Source organism: Cetorhinus maximus, chromosome 8 (assembly GCF_964194155.1).
Source record: "Cetorhinus maximus chromosome 8, sCetMax3.hap1.1, whole genome shotgun sequence".
Taxonomy (NCBI): Eukaryota; Metazoa; Chordata; class Chondrichthyes; order Lamniformes; family Cetorhinidae; genus Cetorhinus; species Cetorhinus maximus.
The window spans coordinates 72,104,705-72,127,517 of NC_135886.1; the positions used below are offsets into that span (position 1 = coordinate 72,104,705).

The window sequence follows — 22,813 nt, forward strand, 5'->3', positions numbered from 1 at the left end:
AACCTTATGGACAGAGTCTTTGAAAATTTTAAAAATCTTTAGTTTTAATTTTCACAGCTCTTCATGTCCGTGAAGCAGCTCGGTGCCTCAGGGAGCTTTTCCAGAGCTCCTGTCTGAACTTGCACTCCCCCCCCGCCCCACAGGCAGCGCTGCCGTCCATGTTTCACGCTGGCCGGGGCTTAATTGGCCCGCCAGCGTGAAATCGCTGTCCGGCCCCGACTGCTCTCAATCACCCCCGCCCGACGAGGAAAAAATCCTGGCCATTAAGTTTATTTAAATTATACTTAGCAGCAACTATGCGTGTGCTTTCAACTCCAATTCTATCTCTACACTGACTGCTGAGGTAGACTGCGCCACTCTCCTATTGGTTACTACAGATCATGTGATCTCTCCAAACACATATTATTCTTAAAGGTACATTACACACTAAATAAAACCATGATTACTATATAAGATTAAAACCGCTTCCAACTCCTGGATAACTATACCACTGACCCACCTCCCGATATCCCACTGCACTCCCTGACTAGACGCCCACCCCCGACTACCCTCCTGACCACCCAACCTTCCTACCACCTGACTCCCCCACCACCTGCCCTCCCCCCACCCGACTTCCCTCCCACTCCGAGTACCACCCACCCCGAACCCCCTCCCTAACCCACTTATCTTAAAGGCTTACCTTTCCTCCTGCCAAAGTATCTGGGAGCTTTAAATTTACCTGGTTTATGGCAGCTAGTGCTGTAAAAAGGGGGCGTGGCTTCACTTCCCCTGACGCTGCAGCCCTGCACTGCAAGGACTCTGGAGCTGCTGCACTGCACATCTCGCACCAGGCCTGGGACAGAAGTGTGGATGAGGAATGTGCAGATCCATTCCAGTGCAAGTAAAAAGGAGCAGAGTGACAATCCAATGGTGATTGCCACTCCACAGAAGTGCTGGGCCCAGATAAATTCTCGAACAGAAGTAATTGACAAGGCTATGAGGAAAGGGCAGGGGAATGGGGCTAACTGTATTGCTCTATCAAAGAGATGGCACAGGCACAGTGGGCTGAAAGATCTCCATCTGTGCTCGATCATTCTATCATTCTAATTGAACTTAGGCCCAAGTCTTACCATAAGTGACATTTCTTACTTTTAAGTCATTGTTTCCAGGCTGTCTCAGTGAAACTTTATTTGTGGCCCCAGTATTGAGAATAATGAGACACAGATTCCTGTGTAGACCCTATTTTTCTTTTTGTTTTCCTCGTCTATCTCTCTTTCCTCTCCATGAAGACTCTGACTCATTCTGCTCGCTCATTCAGATGGCCATTTTCCATATGTAAGGATAAATGGCGAGCCTAAGAAATTGGAGTAGGGCAGGAAACAGAGAGGGAACAGTTGTCACAAAAGGAACAACACAACCAATGACGTTAGCCCAAGGCCTGCCTGGAAATTAGATCCTAGGCCTCGTCTGCATAAAACCGGCAATCCCTGCAAGTCAATTGGACATCCCAGTGCAGCTTACTGGTTGGGGCTTCAGGAAAATGGATCACCTCCTGAGCTGAGCCCCAACAAGGATGCGTCCTGATGGTGGTTGTCCTGGTTCAGCAACAGATGCAATATTGATGAGGAGACAGGATTAGCGCTTTACCAACTGCTGGTTATGTTGAAGAATGGTGTGAGCTCTGAGCAGTTTATTCCAAATTTGGAAGCAGGGTCCTAAAATAGACATTAGCACTCTGATTAGCACATTCAAGGAGCCTAACCCTGATTTGAGGAAGACACCCCAGATATTTGGAAGTCTCTGATTTCTAGTTTGTTAGGCAGTGCAGTTTCAAAGCAGTTTTGGCCATTTCTAACCTAGTCAAGTAATGGCTATGTCTATTGTGGTTTATATATTGGTACACATGTTTACCTCACACCAGGTATGAATGCCACAATAACAAGGCTTGTGTACATCAAATGCTGGGAACTGTAATTATGTAACAAGGTTACAAGATACATATAATGAGGACCATTTTACTTCATTCATCCAGAAAGATCCTACACCCCACCTCTGGGGTATTTACCGCTGCTGCTTTACCTATGAGCTGATTCTAAGCGTTGATCACTCTTTGTGTGAAGAAGCACTGCCTCACATCAGCCCCAAATTTTTTGTTCACAAGTGTGTACAGTACCACGATTTGCATCATCCCCGCTTATCCTGGAAAGCCATCTATATTGTGCAAATGGAGCTAATTATCAACAGAAACACTAATTATGAAGACACCGCTGAAACACTTAAACACTCGTTGTACGTTGACCATTCCAGGCAGTTCAAGCAGTTGCCTGCACGTTGTTAAAGGGTGAAGACATGCAGTTAAGCCCTTTGGGGAAGCTCCACCACCTTCAGGTGAAACTGACCAGGTTGCCTTCAGCACTCCTGCTTTTCCTGGGCCTACAGACTAAGAATGTAACATTTTCTGGGCCTTTCTTTTGAACTTCCTCCATCAGTTCCTAAAGGACTGCTGGCTGGCAGCTCATCCTGCGCAACTGGGAAGAATTTACATGGGGCAGAATTTTGCCATTGGTGTGCAGGGGCGGGCCTGACACGCCGATGCGTAAAATGACGCGTGATGACCTCAGGCATGCGTCCCAACGTCACCGCGTGCCACCGCAATATTTCAGAGGACGGGTGCGCTATGACTTCCAAACCATGCCTGCCATTAATTAACGAGCCAGTTAAGGCCCTTGAGGCAGTAATTGACAGCGATTTTTCGCAGCCCGTGCGATTTTCAGTGCATCGCACAGGCGCAACGGGCAGGCAGGTAGGCCACATTTTTAAAACCTCATCCACGGGCGGGATAAAAGGGTTGAGTGGGCTCACTAATGCGAGTTGTTTGTACTTTACTTTTTAAACTTACTGCTGCTTGCTTGTGTGAACAGGACAAATTCAATTCTCTTCAGAGCTGCTTTGACAGAAAGAACAGGCTTCAGGTCAGGACTCCAGAGGAATCATAACACCTGGGGACTTGCAGGTTTCAGACAGCCTTCCCTTACTCTGGGAATGGGGATTGTGCTCTCCACTGGAGGCACTTCCTTTGAGGAGGAAGAGAGGGGCCAAAAAGGGGAGGAGGCCAGGAGTCCATACTCAACCTCCAAGGGAGCCACCTTTGGGAGGGCACAAGGGGCGCAGGGCCAACAGGAAGTCCAAGGCAGAAGGGGCCGCAGAAGACGCCACTATCCTGCTGCCAGGGTTTACAGGCAGTGATGCAGCTACCTCAATATGTCTGAAGTGCAGTGCCGAAGGAGGCTCCGTCTCTCAAGGAGACAGTGACCTCCATCTGTCAGATGATCGGCCCTGAGATCGGCTCCAACTGTGTGGGTGGGCACCCCATGCCAGTGGCACTGAAGGTCACAGTTGCCTTCAACTTCTATGCCTCCGGCTCCTTCCAGGGGTCGGTGGGTGACCTTTGTGGAGTCTCCCAGTCGGCTGGCCACAGTTGCGTCAAGCTGGTGACAGACGCTCTGTTCAGGCGTGCATTGACTTTCATTCACTACCGCACGGACGAGGCCAGCCAGGCAGAGCAAGCCAGAGGCTTCGCGGCCATTGCTGGCTTCCCCCATGTCCAGGGTGCTATAGACTGTACACATGTGGCCATCAAAGTGCCAGCAAGTGAGCCCGGTGCCTTCGTCAACAGGAAGGGCTTCCACTCCATGAACGTGCAGATAGTGTGTGACCACAGGATGCAGATTCTACAACTCTGTGCAAGGTACCCAGGCAGCTCCCACGACGCCTACACCCTCAGACACTCCCAGGTGCCGGGACTCTTCAATGCTCCAGCCCGGCTGGATGGATGGCTGCTGGGTGACAAGGGCTATCCCCTCAGAAGGTGGCTCATGACACCTCTCCACCATCCAAGAACAGAAGCTGAGCAGCGGTACAATAGGAGCCACGCCTCCACAAGGGCTGTGGTAGAGAGAACCATAGGTCTGCTCAAGATGCGCTTCCGATGCCTGGACCGTTCAGGAGGCGCACTGCAATACCCTCCAGATAGTGTGTCATTGATAGTGGTTGCATGTTGCGCTCTCCACAACCTGGTGCTGGAAAAGAAGGACACAGTGGAGGAAGGAGATGTAGACGCAGCTGCTCTGTTTACAGACGATGAGTCCAGTAGTGAGTCTGAGGATGAGCAGAGTCAGGAGAACGCTGAGGGGATAGGCACTGACCCGGGCAACCTCCAGGGAGGCAGGAACACCCAATGTTCCTTCAGCTAGCCTACCATAGATGAACCTCCAACACATGCCAGGGCTGCAGGGTCCATACTCGATACCTAAGAGCAACATCTGCCTGGTTAGGAACATTAACTATGTGCCATTTCAATAAAGCTCAATGATAAATAAGTCACTCATAACATCATGGGTTCCCCTTCACCTGCAGAACTAATGAAGCACCCAGAGGCTTGTTGAGAACTAAAACATTTAATGATTGCATACTAGAATACAGGAATGAAAGTCCATTTAAAGGTGTTGAACAGCACCTGAAAAACAACTGAAATGGGGGGCAAAAGAAAACCACCAGTGATAAGCCCGTGTTGTGCCTAAGGTGATTTACATTTACACTTGTGGGTGCTACGTCTAGGTGCTCCCCCCTTCCTGGCACCTGCATTGGAGACAGCCTGCTCACTCTACTGTCCTATTGGCCTTGATGAACTCGGCAGGCATCCTCTGGCCCATGGGGCCTGTGCTGGCCCCAACTGGGAGGGAGCGGCCAGTGGCATGGTTGGCATCTCTCCAGTCACTGCAGCCTCATCAGTTGCCACGGTCACTGGCAGAGGGGCGGAGGAGCTGCTGCCCTCATCCGGGGCACCCTGAGATAAGCCCGCAGAGATGACAGGCAGCTTGTCCGCCAACATGAGGTCACTTTGGACCTCCCTGCTCACCATTGATGGATGGGCACCTAGCTGGGATACTGGGTGTCTGATCCATTTCCCACACTGACACTGACCACCTGAGGTTAATGCCGCTGTGAGGGCTTGCAGGTCCAAGCGCATCCCCAGGAAGCCCTGATTGTTCTCCTGGAGGAGCCTCTCCATGAGACTTGCCACTCTCTCCATGGAGGAAGCATTGTATTGCTCATGCTCTGCATGGACTCCTCCACAATGGAGACCATGGCACGCATTCCCTCATGTATCTCCGCCAGATCCTCCCGCTCACCCTGCTGGATATCCAGTGTCTGCTGTCTCAGGGACGACTCCAGAAACTCATCATCAGCCATCGACTGAGCATGTTCCTGGTCCCCTGCTGTCCTCCAACTGCTGGCGCCCTGGGCACTCTCTGCCTCCGCCTGTGCCTCAAGTGAGTGTGAAGTGCCCTCATCACTGTGCACCGGGAGACTTGCCAACAATCTTATCCTCACCGAGGTGCTGGTACCTGTGCTGGCGCCTGCCCGGCTAAGAGGGTGTGACGCTGGTGCGTTTATATCCTCTGGGCCCTCAGGGGTCAGTGGCGGTCCCTCTACCCCCTGAGTGTGGCTGTGCTTTGGAGAGGCTGAAAGGAAGAACAAGGACATTATGATTAGTAGAAGTCATTACACTCTTAATGTGCATGCCTGGCAACCAGATCAGGATGTGCTCCTCCTTCCATTATCAATGGGGATCCCATGTTGGAGGCTGAAATTAATATACGGTCAACAGTGGAAAGTTTGCACTGACAGACATTGTAACCTCAGTGCACGGCACTCTTACCTCCCAGTGGCACCCCAACCTCACCGCTGCCAGTAGTCCTGGGCACATGGCGCCTCTCCAGCTCGAGAGCCTCCTGCTCGTATCTGGTGAGTAAGAGTAGCTGGGCCTGCCCTCCGCCAGGCCACAGCCGCTCTGCATTATTGTGGGCTGTCTTCTCCTGAAAGGAGAGAGGAGCACTGATTAGTCCACCCTGTACCTGCATTGTCATTGCAGCCCTGCCACCCCCACCTGACTGAAACATTGCAGGGCTCATCCGATTCTTCACCCTGGAGCCGCCATACACTCACTCCAAGCAGCCGGGCTGACCCCCTTGCCCAGATGCTGCCTCCATCACATTTGCCACTCACACTGTAAGACCTTCCAAACCCACGAATACTACCACTTAGAAGGACAAGGGCAGCAGATAGATGGCTACACCGCCACCTGGAAGTTCCCCTCCAAGTCACTCAGCGTCCTGACTTTGAAATGTTTCGGCGCTCCACTGTGCCTAGGTCCAAATCCTGGAGCTCAGCCCCAAAATACGACTGTAGGTATTCCAGCACTACATGCAGCAGATATAGAAGGCAGCTCACCACCACCCTCTCAGGGGCAACTTGGGATGGGTAATAAATGCTGGCCCACCCAGCAAAGGCCACATCCCGTGAATGAATGAATGCAAAAACAAAATTCTGAGTTGGGGGTGGGCCAGCGGGGGGGTGGGGGTGGGGTGGGGGCTCTACATAACCGCTGTGCTAAGTGACCCATGCCAACATGGCTCTCACGCTTTCCGCTTGCAAGAGATCATTAAACCGCTTGTGGCACTGCACCCAGGTGCTTCTCACTACGTCGTGGGAGCTGACTCTTTCTGCCACCTCCTCCCAGGCACGTTTCATTATGTGTGGGGGGGCTCCTCCTCCTCCCGTCCTTTGGCACTATGATGTCATGGTGTGCTGCCACCTCCTCAAGGAGAGCAGCGAGACACTTATCCGAAAACCTCGGGGCCGACTGCCCCGCCGACCAGCCCTCCTGCCTGGCCTGCTCTCTGAGAACACTGTCGGACATCTTCCTGTGAGACATCAGTGGCAGCCTTTGGAACGCTGCCTGCGCCATTTTTAAACAGGCCGCCAGGTCACCATTGGACTCAGCAGTCATTGGACTCCCTCTGCCGCCTGTCCCTTCCAGCTGTTCTCGGGAGCTGCGATTCACGTTGGGCGGACCTTAATTGGCCCACCCACGTAAAATGGTGGCGCGGAGCCAATCCCGGGTGGCAATCGGCTCTGTGCCCGCCGTGCCCGCTGCCAACCGGCCCGCCCACCATAAGTAAAATCCTGGCCATAGTGTCCCTCTTCCCACTCATACCTGAATTTTGCAATTGGGCTCCACAATAAGCATCGAATCCTTGACTTATATATTTAAGCAGCTGTTTCAGGTGGGCTGGCTGCTTGCCCATTTAGAGCCCTGCCTACATATTGCATCTTTCAGGCCTTGGGCATCAAGGTGCTAGCCAAGGTGACTTTCCCACTGCGAACCATGCAAGTAGGAACATTGCTTTCTCTAAATTGCAGTTGTAACATTCCTGCCACACAAATGCCAGGCAATGACCATCTTCAACAAGAGAGAGTCTAACTATCCCTTTGATATTCAGTGGCATTACCATCACTGAATTCCCCACCATCAACATCCTGGGGGTTACCATGGACCAGAAACTGAACTGGACTATTCATATAAATACTGTGGCTACAAGAGCAAGTGAGAGGCTGGGAATTCTTAGGAGAGTAACTCACCTCCTGACTCCTCACAGCCTGTCCACCATCTATAAGGCACATGTCAAGAGCGTGGTGGAATACTCTCTACTTGCCTACCCAAAAACACTCATGAAGCTCAACACCATTCAGGACAAAGCAGCCTGCTTGAATGGCTCCCCCTCCACCTCTCACGCACAGTGGCAGCAGTGTGTACCACCTACAAGATGCACTGCTCCTTCAACAGCACCTTCCGTACCCACAACCTCTACCATCTAGAAGGATGAGGGCAGCAGATGCATGAGAACACCACCGCCTGGAAGTTCCCCTCCAAGCCACTCATCATCCTGGAAATATTGTCGTTCCTTCACTGTCGCTGGGTCAAAATCCTAGAACTCTCTTCCTAACAGCACTGTGGGTGTACCTACGCCACCAGGACTGCAGTTCAAGGAGGTAGCTCACCACCGCCTTCTCAAGGGCAATTAGGGATGGGCAATAAATACTGGTCTAGCCTGTGACGCCCACATCCTGGAAACAAATTTTTGAAAATAGTGCAGATGTCTCAACATCAACATCCTCTCCACCCCCTCCATTTCTAGAATATGCAAAGGAAGCTGGGTGCTCTGGCTGAGCAAACTGTTACACATTAGCATGTGTCTTTCCAATTAAGAAACACCCAGATGACACCATAAGGTTGTAATATTATGCAATTTAGTTCAGGCACAGTTGGCACACCAGATGGATCTGAAGTTAGTTTGTTTATCAGATTGTGGTGAAAGCAGCAGCTCCTCAACCTGATGCTCTGTAAAATATTTATATAAAGTTACTTGAGTCATCTGAAGGCCCTTCTGTAGGGTTCTGGGGCCAGTATTACTGCTTCTGTAGCTACCTCATCGATCTATGCAAACTGGGGCCCTATGATGTAACTTAGACCCTTAGCCTCAGGAGCATACTCCTTGGAAGCTGCATTTAGTAAGACGATTTGGTACAGTGAGGGAAGCCTGAAAGGGTAAGTGTTTAAGATTACCTTTGTCGGATTGAGAGGGGTCAGACAGTGGACCCCATTTGATGGCTAAATCCATCCTATGAACTTCAATGCGGTATCCATTAGCATCTGCAAAGCATAAGCTTCCCTTTCCCACAGCCAAAATTGGCCCCATCATCCACACATTTCCCCGTAGTGCTTCTAATTCTGATAAAGATAGCTTCAATTAAAAATCTGTTCCTTTTGTATTTCAGACTATTTAAATGTATTTAAGACTATTTAAGTGAAGTATAGGCTCTTTACTTTTCTTGCTTTCTCTCCACTGTCATTAACTCACTTCCCCCAATTCCATGGTTTTATGGAGTTGTGGCTCTTCAGCAGGATGACTGTTCACCTTTAAGTAGAACTGGCATTCATCTTGCACAGAAATTGCAGCGCAGCAGGCCTTCGGCCTAACCAGCGCACTACACTAGGAGTATCTAAAATGATGCTGGAACAGTGGTGATGGGAAAGGTCAGACTGTGATAGTGCCTGACCCTCTCAGTTGGAAGTTCTTGTCTGGGCCAGAAAGGGTTGGACTGCATCAGAAATAGATTTTTTCCCCTATGGTCTGTCTCTTTGCTCAGTACATTGGATTGCTGGCCTAAGAAGTGCAAAATTTATAGTCAATCAACTTGAAATTTTCGGTCAATGAGGATAGCTGGTTGGTAAAAGGACCAGTCACACTGGAGCATTAGAGACTGCTTGTCTAAGGCTGAGATGAGATTGTGCTTAGACTGTGATAGGCAGGATGTAGTTTGCAAGCAGAGGTTGATTGTTGGTATATAATGTAGCTTTCAGTTTATTAAAGTTATTTGATTTTTCATTTAATCATCAATTACGTGTGAACCCTGAAGTAAGTTTAAAATTAGCAAGTATGGAAGTCATAATTCCATTACTGAGATATTCATTAGCCTCTGTCCTGCAAATCTATTTAAAGCTCCCATGGCTCCATTTCCCTTAGCAACTGCTGCCAAGCACTGTTGTGACATTTCCAACATTTGCTCAGCTATCACATCCTGACCTGTTTCCTGATTGACGTTTTTCATTTTGCAATCCCACTTCCAATTGTGACACCAAAATGCAATATTGTACAGTTGAGTGTAATAATTCTCTAAATAAAAATATATAAATTACCTGCCAAGTTGTTCAGCTTTCCCCTGAGCTCTCCCACACACATTGAAACTACAAGTTAACAGGTTTTGGACAAAAAGTAATTTGATTTGGCTCTAATTATGTTTATTTGACCGTGGCTGTTACAAAGTTCAGGTCTACACTAGATATCCTTCCAGGTTCAGTATTACCAGTCTCTCCAAAAAGTAGATTCCACATTTCTTATGATAAGGAGTCTTTCTTTACTATCCAATATCTAATTATACCACAATATGACCCAGGGGGTCAGAACAGTGAAAGACTTTGTTGTATGAACTGGATATTATGATCTCAAATATGACACTATAATCCCTTCTACAATCTTGTGGAATGCAGATTGATTAATATTTCAATGTGTTAGAACTGGCTGTACCAAAAGCATTATTAAAAATAACATATTTATAAAGTGCTTTTAATGTAATCAAACATCCCAAAATACTTCACAGGAGCACTATAAAACAAAACATGACACCAAGACACATAGGAGATATTAACTCAAATGACCAAATGTTTGGCCAAAGAGTTAGATTTTAAGGAGTGCCTTAAAGGTTGAAAATGAGGTCGGGAGGTGAAGAGCTATAGGAAGGAAAGACAAGGGTTTAGAGCCTAGACAACTGAAGGCACAGCCACCAATGGCGGAGCTATTAAAATTGGGAATGCTCAAAAGGGCAGAATTACATGAGTGCAGATACCTAGGTGGTAGTGGGGCTGGAGAAGATTACAGAGATGGGCAGTGGTGAGTCCATGTAGGGATTTGAAACAAGGATGAGAGTTTTAAAATCAAGGCCTTGCTTGACCAGGGAGCAATATAGGATAATGAACACAGGGGTGATGGGTAAACAGGACCTGGTGCAAGTTAAAACACTGGAAACAGAGTTTTGGATGACCTCAAGTTTACAGAGGGCAGACTGTGGGAAACCAGCCAGAAGTGTGCTAGAATAGTGAAGTCTAGAGGTAATGAATGCATGGATGAGGATGTCAGCAACACATGTGCTGAAGTAGGGGAGGTGTTAGCCAATGCTATGGAGTTGGGAATAGGTAATCTTAGCGATAGCATGAAAGCGTAGTCAGAAGCTCATCTTTGGATCAAATGTGAGGTGAGGGGGAAGTGGGATGCGATAAGGATTAGGTATGAGCATACCATCATCTTCGATTGTTTCAGCCCTGCTGCTGGCTTAAACCTCAGCATTGGTCACACTAATGCTGATGACTGCTGTCTCCTCCATCAGTGTTGGACACTGCTGCCGTTCCATCCCCTGCCAGCTAGGTGCTGCTCCAGTGGTGCACCATCTTGACCTGCAAAAGAGAAGGAAGTATGTCAGTGAGTGTGGCGCAAACTATTTGGATGATGAGGCTGTCATGATGAATAGCTGGCAATGTGTGCAAGCTGCGAGATGTGTTTGTGAGGCTTGTAGCAGTGCTAATTGTGTGAGGATGAGCTGAGGCTATGAATGTTATGTATCAGTCATGATTGGTACATTGTTGATGGATGAGTGATGGAGCATGGTGCATTTTTAAAAAATCATTCATGGGATGTGGGCTTCGCTGGCTAGGCCAGCATTTATTGCCCATCCCTAATTGCCCTTGAAAAGGTGTTGGTGAGCTGCCTTCTTGAACCGCTGCAGTCCACGTGGTGTATGTACACCCACAGTGCTGTTAGGGAAGGAGTTCCAGGATTTTTTGACCTAGCGACAGTGAAGGAGCGGTGATATATTTCCAAGTCAGGATGGTAGTGGCTTGGAGGGGAACTTGCAGGTGGTGGTGTTCCCATGTATTTGCTGCCTTTGTCCTTCTAAATGGTAGTGGCCATGGGCTTGGAAGTCTAAGGAGGCTTGGTGAGTTCCTGCAGTGCATCTTGTAGATGGCACATAGTTGCCATTGTGCATCAGTGGTGGAGGGAGTGAATGTTTGTGGATGTGGTGCCAACAAAGCAGGCTGCTTTGTCCTGGATGGTGTCAAGCTTCTTGAGTGTTGTTGGAGCTGCACTCATCCAGGCAAGTGGAGGGTATTCCATCACACTCTTAACTTGTGCTTTGTAGATGGTGGACAGGCTTTGGGGAGTCAGGGGTTGAGTTATTCACCACAGGATTCCTAGCCTCTGACCTGCTCTTATAGCCACATTATTTTTATGGCTAGTCCAGTTCAGTTTCTAGTCAATGGTAACACCCAGGATGTTGATCATGGGGGATCCAGCGATGGCAATGCCATTGAATGTCAAGGGGCAATGGTTAGATTCTCTCTTGTTGGAGATGGTCATAGCCTGGCACTTTTGTGGTGTGAATGTTACTTGCCACTTGTCAGCCCAAACCTGGATATTGTCCAGGTCTTGTTGCATTTGGACATGGACTGCTTCAGTGTCTGAAGAGCTGTGAATGGTGCTGAACATTGTGCAATCATCAGCAAACATCCCCACTTCTGACTTTATGATGGAAGGAAGGTCATTGATGAAGCAGCTGAAGATGGTTGGGCCTAGGACACTACCCTGAGGAACTTTGAGTATTGTGTGAATCTAGTGGTGCAGTTGGTGTGTTATAACATTTGAATATTAATTCACTGACATTGGCCATTTCTGTGAGATCATTGAACATTTTGTGGCACTGAATTCAGCTTCTTGAGACTAGACTCCTGATATTTGAGCACAATGGCTACCTGCTCCAACTGTTTTCTCGCAGTTTCTCCAGAGGGCCTTGTGGCCCCCTGTAGAAGGAAGATATTTCTCCTCTTGCCCACTTCCTCCACCAAGGCATCCAGCACAGTGTCGGAGAGCCTAGGAGTATACTTTCTGCCTTGTTGTACATAATTCAATGTTTTTCCTGCTGACACTCCCTTCTGCAACCAGCTCCAACATCTGCTCCAGCAGCAGACACCTCCCCTTTAAATCGTGACTTTTAATGGTGCTAGTGTAACACAAGCTTGGACATGCAGCCATTCAGCAGCATGTTAATGTGCTCCCTGCAATGGGCATAAAATGAGTTTGATGCTGCATTTCTCATGGAGAGTCACAATTTAAAAGGCAAGATAAACTGATAGATATAGATGTTATCCATAGACTAAAGACACAAAAGACAACAGTGACCTAACCATACATCACAATAGATGGAAGTGACAAATAAAATTAATCATTTTCTGCGATCAGTAAATGCAAAATATAGCCGAGGACCGGAGAGAGGCAAAAGTGGCACCATTTTATAAAAAGACCTGAAGGTTAATCCACGAAACAACACATTTAGAAGGGGAGAATAGTGAGGCATCAGGGGAAATATAGAATGTTACAATGGCCGGAATTTTCCGGCCTCTCCAGCCGGCGGGATCTCCCGGTTGCGCCGAAGTGAATGGCTCGCCGCATTTACTGGCCCCGCCGCTGCCGTGATGGGGCCGGAAAGTTTTGCTGCAGACCATCATGACGGCTTCACAGATGGTAGTTCTTGTTTGTCAAATCTACAGGAGTTCTTGGAGGGTATTATGAAGATAGTTTACAAGAGTGTACTAGTCTAGAAAACCAGTTGGTAACAGATAGTACTGGATCCAGTCTTTACTTAGTCTTACATTGATTGACAAAGTTAAACATTACAAGTATACACCTATTAACTCAGCCACACTATATTTTTAGTAAACATCTCGTTATATGTGCTCAAGTGAAAACCCAATCAACATCCACCACCCGCATACAATTAAAGACAATTAATATACAGTTAACAATGGGGAATTTAGTAGATTTATTATAAAATAAGTTGTATTTATATTGCATCTTTAAAGTACAAAAACCCCCAAATTACATCACAGGAGCATAATTAAACAAAATTTAACTTCAAGCCACTTTGGAAATATTAGGGCAAATAACCGAAAGCTTGGTCAAAGACATAGGTTTTAAAAGAGCGTCTTAAAGAGGGAAAGTTAAGTAGTAGGGAGGTGGAGAGGTTTAGGGAGCGAATTGCAGAGTTTAGGGCCTTGACAGCTGAAGGCGGCAATTATTGGAATGATTAAAATCAGGGATGCTTAAGAGGCTAGAATTGGAGCGAAAGCAGATATCTTGGAGACTTGTAGGGCTGGAGGAGGTTACAAAGCTAAGGAGGGGTGTGGCCATGGAGGGATTCGAAAACACAAATGAGAATTTTAAAATCTATACTGTGAGTCTTTGACAAATTACAACATGAGAAATTACAAGGTGGAAAGCCATTAACTAGCAGGAAACTTTTAACTGATTCACTAACTGAATAAGTCAGAAGATGGAAAGGATAGTTGTAAAGGAAGCAACTATGGAAAGAGGTGACGAGCAGGATACCACATGGGTCAGTTCTGCACCACAGTTATTTATGTCACATTTTAATCATTATAGGAGGGGATGGTAATATGGGGCAGAATGTTGCCCTTGGCAGGGGGTGCTTGGCATGGGTAGTCGGGAAGCCGCCCACAATCGGCACTGGACTGCAATTTCATGCTGGCAGGCTGATTAAGGCCTGCTCAGCGTGAAACACGAGCGACAGCGCTGAGCACTGCCTGTGGCGGGTCGGGGTGGGGTGTGTGTGTGTGTGTGTGTGTGTGTGTGAGTGGGCCAAGTGTGAACTTCACGCCTCCGCGCGAGTGAGCGCTGCATAATCTCCCTGAGACACAGAGCTGCCTCAGGGAGATGAAGAGATATGAAAAAAAATAAAAAGAATAAAAATGTAATGAAATATGTCCCCTCTGTCACATGAGCAGGGACATGTTATTAATGAAAAATTAAAGTTTTTATTTTTATTTGCTTTTGGAAACCTCATCCCACCTGTGGATGAGGTTTCCAAAAAAATGCAAAGGCCGCTTGGCTTTTTCACCTGCCCGCCAACCATTAGGTTGGACGGGCATTGAAAATTTTAATTTAGTTGATTACTTAATGGCCTTAACAGGCCTTTTAATTGTCGGTGGGCACACTGCCAGCTTCGGTGCGTGCCCGCTGACTGAACTATCACACGACTGCGCGTTGACATTGGCATACTCAGAAGACGTCAACGCGGGTCATTTCACACTCGAGCGGGTCAGGCACACGCCTGTCTGCTGAGCAAAAATTTCTGCCCATGTTCTCCATGTTTGTTCATACCAATTATGAGAGGAGTAATAAATAGTGGAAACACATATGTGCACAGGCTGACAGATTGAGTGATTCAGCATAACAATGGGAGATGTTGTTTAATGCAGAATAGGAAAAGTTATGAAGATGAGAAAGGGAAGCAAACAATGAGATCTCAAAAGAAATGTGGGTAGTTGACAGGAAATGTAACAGGAGAGGAGACTAGAAGATTTTGTACCTCAAACTGTCCACGGAATGCGTAGATGTGCTGAAAAGGAAAGCAGGAAGTGGCGGTGAGTCAGCTGGTGCAAAAGTACAGTCTACACCCTACAGGAAGTGACAGCTTGTACATTGGTCTGCAACCATGTTGATTATCATTTACCAATCTGAACACTATACTATCGGGGACATGGGGAAGGGGGCATCATGACTTGGAGCATATACCAAATCTGACAACTAAGTTGATAAAGAGCATTAAGCATACAAGCTAGTAGGAAGCACTAAAGAGAATGACGTTTACATACAGTAAAAGCTATAGAGGTAACCTTATTGTGGCATTCAAGATCTTATAGGCTGTAGAGAAATTGAGTCCCAGAGAGATGTTCAATATTAGTGGTAGCTGTCAGACAAGAAGGTACAAATTCAAGGTTCAACGAGAAAAGGTGAAAATACATTTTAGAACATGATGAATATGTGGAATTGCTTAATCAGGGATGCAATGGACACCAACAGTATTAAACATTTCAAGAGGGTGATGAATAAGTTTTTGGTACATTGGGCTATGAATGAGTATGAAAGTCTCTAATCTTGAGAACAGCCCCATGTTCCGCCCGGAAAAATCATTGTTCTTAAGCTTAGGACACTGGGACATAACTGAGGAAGGATGAGTGTGGATTATTTAAATACATTTAGCAATACATCACGGGCAACTATGGTCTCTTGGATGAAAGCAAAATACTGCGGATGCTGGAAATCTGAAACCTGAAAATCTTTAATTTGAAAAATTATCTCTTGGAGTTTGCTTGTCTTAAAGCAATAATCCAACCTGTTAGAGCTGAGGAATGGACTGCATGATTTTTCAGAAATGTGAGCCTTTATACACAGAAAAATATTCCAATGTGTAAAAATTAAACCATCTGGCATTAAATTTACAAGACCTCTGAGGCACAGAAAGCAAATTTGCCCACGCACATAAACGTTGCACTGCATACCAATAAAAATCAAGACCTCCCATCTGCACAAAATGTCAGCTTCCCACCATATACAGATGGCCCAGGAGTTAAAACCCCAGGCTCAAAATCTGGGGCAATGAGTGCACTCAGCCCCCACCTGCTACTGAAACTAGTTGAATTAAAAAATCTACCTCCCTGTTTTTGCACTAGTTCAACATGTAAAAAGTGTGCACACACAGACAGGAGGCACAGGGAATAGCTGAGACAACCAACTCCAGAAGGTCACTCACTCTCAAGTAAGTTTTGTAACGGCCAGAAAGGTGTTAAGTAGCAGAAGGTGCCTGATAGTGGCATTGATGTCAAGGAGGATAAGGACTATTTTAACTTCACAATATTTTTCACTCCTCCAATACTCACAAATCATTGAACAGTATCACAACGGCGTTATTTATAAGTCACATAGGACTAATTTTAGTTGAAGGGGGCAGACCCCTGGTAAGTACTGGCCTGAGCTTGAACTCTTTTATCAGAGCTGCTTTCTTCATAGTTCCATGGAGAGGGAGAACACTTAGTGACTGAGGTATTTGCAACACTGACACTTGGAGACCCACCCTTCCCTTCTGAAAGCGAGATAAAGTGGTTAGATCCTCTTTTGTCAGAGGGGTGGGGTATTGCCTCTAGATATTTTCTGTTCACTAAAAAAGCTCAGGAAACAGCAGATGTTTGAAGAACTAAACAACTCGCCTTTCCAACGTATATTTGAACCACACATCCTCAGTAGGGTATCCTGTGTCAGCTGAAGTAGCTTGAGTACCAGGGCATCTTGAAAAGGTGTTTGCTGATAGATCTCCAATGTGTCAATCCAGGCTAACAATCCAAGGATGAATGTGAGGAATGAACTACTGAATTGGATCACTGTGGAGGTTAGTGGCTTGAATAGATGGGTAAACTCATTGGCTGAATAGTTGGCTCAGCAGACATTCCTTGTGGGGTGCAGTCTTCCTTTAGCATTGTATTCTATTTTGTTTATGTTATTGTATCACCGAAATCCAGGTGCTTCGAGAGGCTTGTAAAGCAAGATGCCTGCAATCTTATTGCAATGCTGATGACTTTTTAACTTTAAGGGGTAGAAATTTGACTCAGCCAATAGCAAAAAATGGGCGATATCAAATGGGCTGCCTGTTATATACAGTGCCTGACATTCAGTTCCATTGCAGTCAGTGGAGTTAAACATCAGATGCTGCGTATGACAGGCAGCCAATTTGACACTGCCTGTTTCACGTCGTCACCTGAGATGAATTTCTAACCCTAAATTTACTTTTAAAATTGACTTACTTGAAGTTTTTTTTTAGAAAAACATGACACTGATGAAATGACACTGATTACAGCAGCTGCTGTAGGATGAGTTCATCCACGGTCGGTATGAGGAAGTTCGGGTAGTACTGTTCTTGGTTATTCCAGGGACATCAATTACCTAACGGGAAAAGGATATTCCTTTAAATTTCCCCCTTCCTAGAACGACAAAAGAGACATGTGGTACTTTACTCTTTACACATATTAAAATCACAAGATCACATCACAGGATTGATCTGGATAAAGCCTTGGGTCAATTTGATCTGATCTTTTCAGATTATTCGCCCTGCTGCCTTCCCATTGCAGCTTCTCTCTGCTTCTTAAACTTATTTTAGTGCATTGGTTTTCACTATACATGCTTGTACCCTGCTCCAGGTGTTGGTCGCCATCTATGTCACCTTGGCTTAGCTGATGACACTCTCAGTGCTAAGTCAGGTGGTTGTGAGTTCAAGACTCATTCAGGAATTTAAGCGCACAATTTAGCCTGACATTGCAATGTAGTGCTAAGTGGTTACCGTATGAGGTGCTGTCTTTTCGATGAGATGTAAAACAAGGTGCTATTCAGGTGGATATAAAGGACAAAATTCTCCCACGTCGGTGGGATCAATGGAGGGCGGGGGGGAGAATTTGGCAGGAGGTCCAAAAATTGGTTTCATGCGGGTGTGAAATGACAGCAGGATCTTCCAATGCTGCCTGCCACGGCGGATCGCGATTCCTGCTGGAGGCCGGCATGAGACCAATTTGAATCCCGCTAATGGGATGCAGATGAATGTCCGACTGGAATCTTGCCCCCATGCCCGATTCTCCGCAACACCAGCGGGAAACATGCCCATCCAGGACGAGCCTGCAAAAGTCAGGACTTACCTTAAGAGACATCCAACGACAAAGTGGAGACCTCCAGCAACCGGACCCTTGAGCACCACATACAGCACAGGGTGAGTGGAGCTTCATCCATGTGGGTCCTCCACGAAGTGGCTTCCAGAAGGTGGGAGTTCTCCATGCAGCAACGTCTTTCAGGCTTTGGACCTTCTAGGGACATCGCCATGAGATAGGACCATCTTCCAGGGACCTCGCATTAGGGTCGGACCTTCATCCAGAGATGTCGTCATGGGATCGGACCGTCTTCCAGGGACATCGTCATGGGATCAGACCGTCTTCCAGGGACATCGTCATGGGATCAGACCGTCTTCCAGGGACGTCATCATGGGATCTGACCTTCTTCCAGGGACGTCGTGATGGGAATGGACCATCTTCCAGGGACTTTGCCATGAGATTGGACGATCTTCCAGGGAAATTGTCATGAGATTGGACATTTTTCCAGGGACTTCCCAATAGGACAGGACCATCTTCCAGGGGCTTCACCGTGGGATCGGATCCTCAAGCTGCAGGATGGAAAGCAGCAGGAAGTACTGTTGGGCGGAGAGGGTCTGTGGGGGGCATGGTTAAATAAGGCTAGGAGAGGACTGAAGATTGGTGGGGGTGTGGAGGCCTAGAAGGGGTGTTGGCAGTTGGAGATGTTGGAAAGGGTGTTACAGGGGTATAGCAATGTAGCAGAGGGAGCAAAGGGGAAGTTTGGGAAGGGCTGGAGTGGCGGAGGTTATGTCCAGAAGTGAAGGTGGGGGGGAGGATGTGGTCATGTCCAGATGTGAAGGGGGGGTTTATGTCCGGGTGAAAGGGGCTCATAGGGAGGGGTCAGTGGAGTCAACTGTTGACTTTGGGGCAGTGAATTCAGAGTGGGCATGGTACGAGGGAATGGTAAGGGTTGCAGGGGGCAGAGGGAGCTGGTAGAGTAGGATGTTGAGGGCGCAAAGGTGTCGCATGAAGGGGCAGCAAGGGCCGTTGGTGGAGACACGAGGTAGACACGGAATTGGGGGTTGAGGAGGATAGTGGAATTCGTTAACCTGGACATTGTCAAAGGAAATGTAAGCATGTTGGAGGGTAATGGTGGGGAGGTCAAACGTAATGCTGGGGGGGTCAATGGTAATGGGGGAAAGAGTGTGGGCGGCTGGGGGAGTGAAAAAGGTGCTGGAGCGCAGGAAAAATGTCACAACCGCCATTGCTGGCCTGGTCAAAACTAAGCAGAGCCTTGTGTTGGAGGTCCTGAGATGCTCTATGAGAATTGGATCAGTGGGTGCGTGGAGATGCTGGTCAACTCAGCTGGATTGACTGAAAAGGAACCCCAGCAGTTTGTATTGACCATGCTAGGGACCTGGGATATGAGACTTTGATTGATGAAGACTCAGCATGTGTGGGAGAGTGCTTGCACATGACTCACAAAGGGCCTGCCACATACCCTTCTCCCTGCAGACTCGCTCAGGGGGTTGGATGTCCACAGGAGAGGTGGAGAGTGGGGGTGGGCTTTTCTTTAAGTCTCAAGCACGACGCTGAAAGAAGACAGTAGACATTATTGTAGTGAAAGTGATTATATCTACATAACTTATAATTGTGACAATCATTTGTACACCCGCGCAACAGTTGTGATCAAAATTTCTTTATTTTCCATGGCCTGCTACTTCTTCTAGGTGCCCCCCTCCCAACATCCGCGGCAGGGATGGTGGCAGCCTGCTGACTAGTTGGCCCTGTTGCCTTGGGTGACATTGGCAGCTGTCCTCTGGAGAGCCGAGGCCTGGAGGGCCCCAGCTTCCCTTGGCTGTCCTCCTGTGGGCGACCAGCTGCTCCCTCTGTGGGAACAGAGGATGAGGTTGAAGGGGTGACAGGCAAAGGGGATTCATAAGGTCCGGACAACCTTTGAGATTCCTGAGTGGATGACCCAGGAGTGTCCAGCTGCTGTTGCTCCTCCATTTGGGTGCCCAAAGGTCCTGGCCTGACTCCTTGAGGGGGAGGGGCACCCTTTAAACAGGCTTCTTTCAATAAACTCAGAATAATTGATTTAATATGAAACAAAACTTTTTTTTAAACAAATTGCAGAACTGGTTAACGTACAATTTTTAACCTGTAAATGTAATGATTTCCCCCTTTTAGAATTCCAACACACATACACACAACCACAAACACAAAACATAGGATAAAACAAATTAGGCCTCTGCAGAGGTTGACATAAGGGAACACTATAAAAAGGATAAAATTTGAAAATGTCTTGGTGCTGTCAATCTGACAGAGCACTGGTCACAGTGGTTATCTGGAAGTCTCTTCAGGTAGATCTTTGATGAAACACTGTCTTTGTTAACTCTAACTTGCCGCAGTTTCGCCAGCTTTCAATACATAACGAGTTGTACAGAGATGAGAATTTTCTAGCTGAAGGTGAATGCTCCACTCTGGACTGCAGGCAATACAGGGGGAGAGAGGTAGAGGGAGAGAGAGGAGCAGTCTTCCTTCACAGTTTGCTCCTAAGGCACACACAAGCACTGACTGAGTTCAAAATCAGATGTTCAGAGAGAACCTCTCCCAGGCCAGGTGTTTTCAGCCACTCAACAAGGTCTGTCAACAGCAGTTTTTTTTAAATGTTAACTCAAGTAAACAAAATAACTCTTATCCCACCAGGTGTCTTGCTAGTCATCTAGCTGAAGTCATGTGATTTCTTGGAAAAAGCTGCTTGCTCACAGACCAAAGTGAACTTGTAGCCTTTAAAGAAAACTCAGTAGTCTGTCCAAATCATTAAATGTCTTTCCAATTTGTAAAAGCATATAATTCTTGGATTCCTAACAATAGCAACAAAAACTAAACATCACAAATAATTCACTGGATGTGAAGTACTTTGGGTTTCCCCAGGAAGTCATAAGGAAATACAACCTAGTCTGACCAGGATTAAAGAAAATAGTTCAAATGATTTAGCAACGTGACCCAGCATCCTGGGCAGGATTTTTGAAGGCCACCGTCCTGCCCCTGAACCACTTTTGAGATGGCTGGGTCAGGAGTTGAATCACTACCCACCCACAAGCAGCAGGAAACTGAATGGAGTAATTAAATGGCCTGTTAAGGCCCCTCTCCTATGGTGATTGGAAATTTTCATTGCCGGTGAGAAAAGGCAGCACCTGGTGGTGCTCCAGAAGATTTCAACCCAGATCCCCTACCCCCCTACCCTTCAGTGCTCATGCGAATGATCGCCATAGCTATAGCCACAACTTGCCCTGGTGAAGAGGCTTCCCTTCCACATAACAGCCTGGTAGCTGTGATTATTCAGATTTTTCGAAGTTTTCAAAGTGCTGAGAGGGCACCCCCACCTTGAGCCATCCCCTCTCTCCTTTGCCTGTTTCAGCAGGCTCCAGCTCGTTAGGTACTAAAGAGCCTCCAATTCGCCCTTAATTAGATGGCAGCACACCCTCCGGCCTTTAATTGGCCATTGATATAAAATTGGACCAGGTGACTGTTTCTGACACACTGTGCAGTCGGGACCCGGGAAGTTGCCCCGACACCGGATACCTGATCCCAAAATGAAAACCCAGCCCCTATTTATTTTGTTTATTGCCACCTCATTGTGTTTGAAGATGGTGAATGATGAGAAAATTAACATCCATGATTGCTTTGAGTTCCCTTTTGCTGCATCGTATCCTCCCCACAGGACATTGGGTGAAATTTGTCTGGAGCATCACGTTGAAGTCGATGGAAAGGAAAATCAGGCTGGGTGCAACATTGAAAAATTCGAGAATATTGAGTTCAACAACTTCAGATCATGAACTCTCTCCTCTTTCCCCCCCCCTTTCCGATCCTCCTTTTTCCAATAATTTATCAATTTAAAAATATTTTTCTTTTCCCACCTATTTCAATTATTTTTAAATGTATTTCCATCCATTGTTTTATCTCTACCTTTTAGCCTATTTTGATCCCTTCCCCCCACCTCACGCCCACTAGGGCCATCTGTCACTTGCTCGCCCTGCTTTCTACCCTTAATGTCCCCATTAGCACATCCTTCAGCTAATATCACCACCGTCACCACCCCTTTGTCCTTTTGTCTATGACATCTTTGGCAATCTCTTCTTTGCCTCCACCTATCACTGGCCCTCTATCCAGCTCAACCTGTCCCACTCCCTCAACCAGCTTATATTTCACCTCATTTCTATATTTCCTTAGTTCTGATGAAGAGTCATAAGGACTCGAAACATTAACTGTATTCCTCTCCACAGATGCTGTCGGACCTGCTAAGTTTTTCCAGCTATTTTTGATTTTGTGGGTGCAACATTGGTTGTCAACGCGCATTTTGTGCTACTGCCAAAGAGCAATTTCACCTACCATGTGTCTGTTTTTGCTTTCAATATTCATTTCTTTGCATTTGTCCATATTGAATTTCATTTACCATTGATCTGCCCAACTAATCCTCTTTGCAGGATCTTAGTTACTTCCTCAATGTCCTGCACAGCTTGGTGGCATATACAAACTGAATTACCTTGGACCAGGGTTACAAAGCAAAGCCATTTATCAATAACAGGAGTAGGTTAGAATATTCCACTCCAAAGCTTCCCCCATTTCATCTAATGGGAGCAGAAGTGAATGGGACACATTTTCCTGTCTAGTGCTTAGGTATAAAGCAATGCTAGTGTGTAGGACATGAGAAACTTGGATGGGGAGGATTGCAGAAGATAGTTGTAAGCAGAGCTTGGCCAAAGTTGGAGGCAGGTTTGAGTGAGATATGTGAAGGTTTATGCTGGATCCCCCCCCCCCCGCCTCCGATTTTCTCTCAAGTAAGTAGAT

The 22,813-nt window shown here is 46.9% G+C and overlaps 1 protein-coding gene across 4 annotated transcripts in view; it reads left to right on the forward strand.

The window, feature by feature from the left end:
* Positions 1-22,813, forward strand: part of nhsl2 (NHS-like 2) — a 350,353-nt gene that overhangs the window by 278,454 nt on the left and 49,086 nt on the right. The window contains exon 1 of one of the 4 annotated variants that reach the window (XM_078547029.1): positions 16,613-16,737. The exons of the other annotated variants lie outside the window; for them this stretch is intronic. The gene's annotated coding sequence lies outside the window, so the exon portion shown is untranslated. Of the gene's footprint in view, positions 1-16,612; positions 16,738-22,813 lie in introns of those variants that run through there. 4 annotated transcript variants of the gene reach the window in all.